This window comes from Chlorocebus sabaeus, chromosome 20 (genome assembly GCF_047675955.1).
Source record: "Chlorocebus sabaeus isolate Y175 chromosome 20, mChlSab1.0.hap1, whole genome shotgun sequence".
Taxonomy (NCBI): Eukaryota; Metazoa; Chordata; class Mammalia; order Primates; family Cercopithecidae; genus Chlorocebus; species Chlorocebus sabaeus.
This window is the reverse complement of record NC_132923.1, coordinates 35729125-35735124: the sequence shown is the minus strand read 5'-3', so window position 1 is coordinate 35735124 and position 6000 is coordinate 35729125.

The following is a 6000-nucleotide window of genomic DNA, read 5'->3' as shown; positions in this document are numbered from 1 at the left end:
GTTACAGTTGTCGCAGATTTCTCAAAATATCATTTATACTCTTCACTTTTATGAAATTATAATAGTTATTTTAAGCCTGCTGCTAGATCTTATAAATAGTTTTAAATATTTTGATAACTATATTTAAATTCAATTAGTTTTCTTTGTAATCTTACGTGTTTTATGTTTTTAAAAACATTATTTGGAGAAAGGGTTGATAGGCATCTTCAGATGTCTTTGGCACAAAAAGGTTAAGACTTCCTGCTAGTTCATTCCATAAGCTGTGTATCTGCCCCATTATCTCAAATTTTTGAATTCTGTATGCTTCTGCCCTTACTTCTTCTTTCTATAAGTCACAATTATCCCATATGTTTTTCCAGGGAAAATAGGCATGTGTCTCTATGTGTTTTTCAATTGATCTCACCACCACTTAGTCCTGGTCATAGAAACACCACCTATTTCGAGATGGTAAAATTGTTTCAAATATTCATTTACTTTTTTGTTCACCATCAACCAATTATTGAGCACAAGATACTATGCTGCATGCTTGGGTACGCAGCACTAGTATAACCCAGGGATTTACGGTTTGAAGAGTAGTTGAAAAAGATGATAAGTATATTTATATATAAATAGTTATAAGACAGCATGGAAGTTGCTTTACTAAGGATACATAAAGTTTTGGGGTATCAGAGATGCCAGGGGAAGGCTTCATGCGGGGAGCGACACCGAGAATGACAAGGATGCTGTTTCAGGACTGAGTGTGTCAAGATGGGGTAAGTAATGTTCATAAAGTCATTGCTTTGCTTCCTAAAAATCTTTGAAACATTAAACATCATGGAGTAAAAGATATTTTTTCCCATCATGATGTATAGATTGAATTAGCATACCTAATGAGGACTAAGAAAAACACGGAGGACCAGATTGAATTTTTAGGATATCTTCCTTCCTGTAAGCATTTACGCAGAGAAACAATGTTCATAATCGCTACAAATGAAAATATTAAGCAAACATTCATTTAAAAAAGCATTTGGATATGAGAGTTATCAGTTTTTCGTAAATGAGTGAATGACACCTGCTGGCCACATTGAATAATTACCCGCTCTAAAGGAATGGGGAGTGCTAATAGTGAATACTGTGAACCCCATTTCTCTACCAAAGCAATTACATATGGTTCTTGGGCTTTTCTTTAATGACCAGCAAGGGGGAGAATTTTTGGAACGGTGAACCTCATCTTTTTTGGGGTTTGTTTTTCTAGCTTGAAGAGTTCAAGAAGTTTAAAGAATTTAAATGTTTAATGCAATTTATTTAATAGTAAGTTAACTGAGACTTGGAGAGAAGTAATGCCTCACTCAAGGTCACACAAGTGGGTTGGCAAGCTAATTCTAGAGCCCTGGTTTCTGTTCTCCTGCATTCTCAGACTAGGCAAAGGTTCAGATCGTTTGTTAACTTTTCTTCTATCTTATTGTTTGACTCAACTCTTCAGAAATTTTATTAGTGGTGACATCACTAACCCTTTCTATATGTCTAATATCTTTCACTTTTTAAAAAAAGTCTGATATGTTGAAGTAAAATTTACATAAAATAAAATTCACCAATGTTAAGTGTACAGTTCTATGAGTTTTGATAAATGTATATAGTCTCATCACCACTCACCACAATCAGATCTAGAATATATCTATCATCCCTGGAGATTTCCTCATACCCTTTTAATAGCCAGTCCCCCACTTCTACCTCCTGGTCTTGGCAATCACTGATCTGTTTTCTGTATCTAGAGTATCGCCTTTTCCAGAATGTCATATACATGGAAGCATATGGTATATGGCTTTCTGTGTCTGTCTCCCTTCACTTGGCGTAACGCTTTGGAGGTTCAGCTATGCTGTTGCATGGAAAGGTAGTTTGTTTCTTTTCATTGCTGAGTAGCATGCTACTGTATGGATAAGTCACAATGTGTTTATCCTCTAACTAGTTGATGGAAATTTGGTTTTCTTTCAGGTTTTGATGAGTATGAACAAAGTTTTGATAAATATTTGAGTATAGATCTTTGTGTGGATATCTATTTCATATATCTTAGGTAAATACCTAGGCATGGGATTGCTGTTATATGGTGAGTGCAAGTTTTACTTTATAAGAAATTAAGGCTTTTGCTTTTTAAAAGTAATTGTACACATACACCTTCATTTTATTAGTGTACTTCTAGTTGTGTGCCATATCATTGTTGTAGACATATTTTGTATAAAATATAGTTTTAGTATGAAGTGTAATAAACAAATAATGAGAGGTCTTTTCAATACAAGGTCCTAAAATCGCATTTTTAAAGGAATGGAGTATTGCATAAAGGGAAGACTACAGCCTTGGAACTATCTGAAGTTTGTCATTTTGGATGCTGTGTAACCTTGATTAGAAAAATTATCTAATCTCTTTGAATGTTAGTTACTTTATCCTCAAGATGTGGGTTACACAGGCTTCTACATGGCAGGGTTGTTATAAAGATTATATGGGATAATATAAGCTGAGTGTTCAGTACATAATAGGTGCTGCTGTTATTGTCATTACAGTTACATTTTTTGCTAAATGCAAAAGGCTGCACTATAGAAAACAAATAGTATCATACTACTAATGTTTAATATTCATTGGGAATTAATGGGTTCTTCCAAGGCTTTGTACATGTCACCCAGAGACAATTCAGTTACATTTGGCTCAAGTGTCTATGATATGTGAGTTTTTAAAATAATGTGCTGGTCTAACACTTCGCCACAGATGAGCATTTTGTATTTAATTAAGGTCATGTCTTCTATATGTCACTGAGAAATGCTATTGTCACACAAATTATAACAAGGTGTCATAACTTACGTAATATGATTTACCTAGGCAAGGACCCATTTAACTTAACTTTTGAAGGATTGATATTTTCTATAGCTCTACTTAGATATTCTTAATGAAAAACATTGACAGTAGGTTTTTAACTTTGCTATTTTAAGACTACTTCACTTAGTTTACTGGCAGGTATTTAAACTACTAAAAATGTTAGTTAATTAGGTTGCACTGACATCTGCTGGTCAGACAGTAAATTCCATAAAAATCGTGTTTCACTCGTTTAAATGAAATCAAATAATTTAATTGTTTTTACAACTCATATTTGCATTCTGGGTTTAACAAATTAGCTGCTGTATATGATAATTTCTGATTCATAGTTCAATTTGAGTCAAGTGGTTTGTTAGCCTGCTGTAACTCTCTTTGAGTTCTTCATAATGGCCAGTAGTACCCATTAAATAGCTTTGTTAAGAAGTAGAATATCTGTGAAATCACAACCTCTTCCAGTCGATGTTTACCACCGAGTTATGACATCATCATCACGTATTTTGGTCCTAAAACACTGCAAACAAGCAGCGACGTTGATTAAGTTAATTCACTTGGAGACAGTGTTCCTGGGGAGATAGGCTTAGGATGTAGGGGAGGTTCCAACAGAGCTAAACTCTATGGGATGATTTTTTCTTGCCGGGAAGTATAATACAGCTACTTTAAAACCTACTAATTCAATACTCACATTTAGGGTTACAGAATTTTACAATGGGAAATAAATTTCCTGACCATTTAGTTTGTCCCTCTCTTTTGTAGATGTGGAAATTGAGACCCAGATAAATTTAATTAACTTAGTCACCTAGCTGATACTAGAAAGAAAGTTCCCTGATTCTCCCACTCCAAGATTATTTTCTATATAATTGTCTTCAGTAGTTGTATATCATTTATTGTTTAGACCAAAAATATTTGGACACACATATTCACACATACGTATGCTTACTTGAGAATTTATATTTAGCTTATTTTAACTCAACCATGCTGACTTTCTCTAACTAGAGACATGATTAAAATACGAAACATATTATATAATATTTCTCTGTGGTGCTTCAGAAATATATATATTCATTCATATGTTCCCTCCCAGAACATCAAGCTCCATTGTCTAATTCTTCAATATGAGAAAATAGAAAGAGGTATGTGGATCAGAAAAAGAAAATGAATCAAAAATAAACCTTAACCAGGGAAATTTCTGGCTCTTTGATCACGTTGAGGGTCATAGAATCATGCATTAGATAGCTTATCAGGAATACAAGCACATTTTCCCTTAATGTTCTGTTCTAATGGCATTGTTATACAGGATAAAACTTTTAAAATGCAATTTTCATGTGATAAGGAGTGTGATATGATACAAGACTGATGAAATATCCATAATATAATGCCAAATATATTTTTTCTCAACTTTAGCACTACTGACATTTTGGGACAGTTCGTTCTTTGTGGTAAGGGCCTGTCTTGTGCATTGTAGGATGGTTAGCAGCATCCCTGGCCTCTACTCACTAGATGCCAGTAGCAAGCCCTGCATTGTAACAACCAAAAATGTCTCCAGACATTGCCAGATGTCCCCTCGGGGGCAAAATCAGTCCAGGTTAGGACATACCGCTATAAAGTAGGACTGATTTCTTCAGATGTATATATATTCAAATTACTCAAAATATTCCAATCAAGAATTTGATTCTTTTTCTTTTTAGATAAAAGAAATATTGACATATGAAAAGGAAAAGAGACTTGAGGAATCTCTAGATTAAATAAATACTTCCTTTACATATTCCTTCCGAGCTAGAGCTAAAGTAGGCTCCTTAAATTGCTTTCAGTACTTGCATATTTACTCTCGCTTCTTTTTATACTCTAAGGTATAATTTTGACACAGTTACTACTTCACAACCAAGTTTTCTTTTTAACTATTGGCCAAGCTGCTGTTTATCAGTGATGGCTTTTACAATATTCTTTAATTTTCCTCATATTGCAAAGTTCTCTTTACACATATGGCCTGTGAAAGCAAAACAAACAAACAAACAAAAACCAACCAAACAAACAAACAAAAAAACCCTGTGAATCTTAGGGCAGGTATTTTCATCCCTATTCTGCAGATGAAATTAAGTCAGGCCAGGAGTCGGTGCATGTTTCTAGGGTACCAAATGGTCTTTTTTATCATCTATGGTAGCTATATATTTGAGTTGTATATTAAGAGGGCTTTCAAGGAATGGAGGAAAGAAGAATGAGGGAGGGGAAGAAGGGGGGAAGGGAGAAAGTGAACAAAGTTAAAAGCATCCTAGTGGAACAATAAACAATGAAAGCTGGCATGGGATAGAGGATGATCTAATCTCACTGTTTAAGTCATTATAGCAACCCTTGAGATTCACTACCTCCATCCTCCTCCTCCATCACAGCAATATCCTCCACTCCCTCTCCCATTCCACCCCCTGTCCCTCCTGCACCCTCAAGTGCATGTATTCTAGCACACACAGATATCCCTTCCTGACCTCAGGTTCAAAGCTTTAGGTCTTCCCAGGGGAAAACAAATGTGGCCATTTCTGTTGCTTCCAAATGGTTTCTAGTTTGTACCAGGAAATTTTCATTGTTTATTCTCTAAACCTTAAAGCTTTTAGAAGCCGTCAAATGCTTCCTGAAGCTTATATTACCCTCCAATGTTTTGATAGTTGATTGCTTGCCTTTTTAGCCTTCTCAATACAGAGTTCTATGAATGAGCAGCTTTTCAAATCAGCACCATTTGAGTATTTTATACACAGAAAAAATATATGAAAGAACCTGTTACATAACACTCAATGTTGGGAAAACTGACAGGAAACAGGTCCTCTCAGATGTGGTATGAATAGAGTGGCCATGTCAACACCTCTGGAAGCATTTAGCAGTATGTAGCAAAACCCTAAAAGCATACACACTACTAGATAGACCCAGGTATTGAACTTTGTTGGACTTGATTTTAAAGAAATAATTATAGATATGCTCAAAGGTATCTTTTTAAGGCAAAGATACTTATCCGAATGCTTTTATAATGGCAAAAAAGGGTAAAATAAAATGGTAGTATGATTGAGCACATAAATTATGGTCTATTCATATAATACCAGATAAATCATGCTAGTAAAATATATGCCTAGAAAAGTCTGCAGGAATACATACCAAAATGCCATTGTTAATTGGGTT